Source organism: Melanerpes formicivorus, unplaced genomic scaffold (assembly GCF_026170545.1).
Source record: "Melanerpes formicivorus ecotype bairdi unplaced genomic scaffold, bMelFor1.0.p_v2 SCAF_14, whole genome shotgun sequence".
Lineage (NCBI taxonomy): Eukaryota > Metazoa > Chordata > Aves > Piciformes > Picidae > Melanerpes > Melanerpes formicivorus.
The window spans coordinates 19,250,953-19,252,241 of NW_027142366.1; positions in this window are offsets into that span (position 1 = coordinate 19,250,953).

Consider the following 1,289-nt stretch of genomic DNA (forward strand, 5'->3'; position numbering starts at 1 on the left):
TCTGCAGCTGCTGGAAGCCCCCAGGGGGCTCTGGAGTGGTGCTCACCCCTCCCCCACAGCTCCTGCCACGAATCCAGGGCACCAGCACAGCCCTCTGGGGAAGGGCAGTGCCAGCCCCACAGACACCACTCACTCGGGAGGCAGCGTCACAGCAACCCTTAAAAACATTCAGCACAGTAAAAGATGAGGCCTGGGCCTGCAGCTGCTGCTCAGGCGGAGCCCCCAGGGCTGCCCAGGAGCCCCCAGAGCTGCCCAGGAGCCCCCAGGGCTGGGCAGGAGCCCCCAGAGCTGCCCAGGAGCTCCCAGGGCTGCCCAGGAGCCCCCAGAGCTGCCCAGGAGCAAACAGGGCTGCCCAGGAGCAAACAGGGCTGGGCAGGAGCTCCCAGAGCTGCCCAGGAGCTCCCAGAGCTGCCCAGGAGCTCCCAGGGCTGGGCAGGAGCCCCCAGAGCTGCCCAGGAACTCCCAGGGCTGCCCAGGAGCCCCCAGAGCTGCCCAGGAGCAAACAGGGCTGCCCAGGAGCCCCCAGAGCTGCCCAGGAGCTCCCAGAGCTGCCCAGGAGCTCCCAGGGCTGGCCAGGAGCCCCCAGGGCTGGGCAGGAGCCCCCAGAGCTGCCCAGGAACTCCCAGGGCTGCCCAGGAGCCCCCAGGGCTGGCCAGGAGCTCCCAGGGCTGGCCAGGAGCCCCCAGGGCTGCCCAGGAACTCCCAGGGCTGCCCAGGAACTCCCAGAGCTGGCCAGGAGCCCCCAGAGCTGCCCAGGAGCCCCCAGGGCTGGCCAGGAGCCCCCAGAGCTGCCCAGGAGCTCCCAGGGCTGGGCAGGAGCCCCCAGAGCTGGCCAGGAACCCCCAGAGCTGGCCAGGAGCCCCCAGAGCTGCCCAGGAGCTCCCAGGGCTGGCCAGGAGCCCCCAGGGCTGCCCAGGAGCCCCCAGGGCTGGCCAGGAGCCCCCAGAGCTGCCCAGGAGCTCCCAGGGCTGCCTAGCAGCTCCCAGGGCTGCCCAGGAACTCCCAGAGCTGGCCAGGAGCCCCCAGAGCTGCCCAGGAGCTCCCAGGGCTGCCTAACAGCTCCCAGGGCTGCCCAGGAGCTCCCAGAGCTGCCCAGGAGCCCCCAGGGCTGCCTAGGAGCTCCCAGAGCTGCCCAGGAGCCCCCAGAGCTGGCCAGGAACCCCCAGAGCTGGCCAGGAGCCCCCAGGGTGAGGTGGCCACGGAGCCAGGCTTGGGCTCTGTCCTGCTGGTGCTGGGCAGTCTGATTCCACCGGTCCTGCAATCCAGGCTGGGAGGAGGAGGAGGAGGAG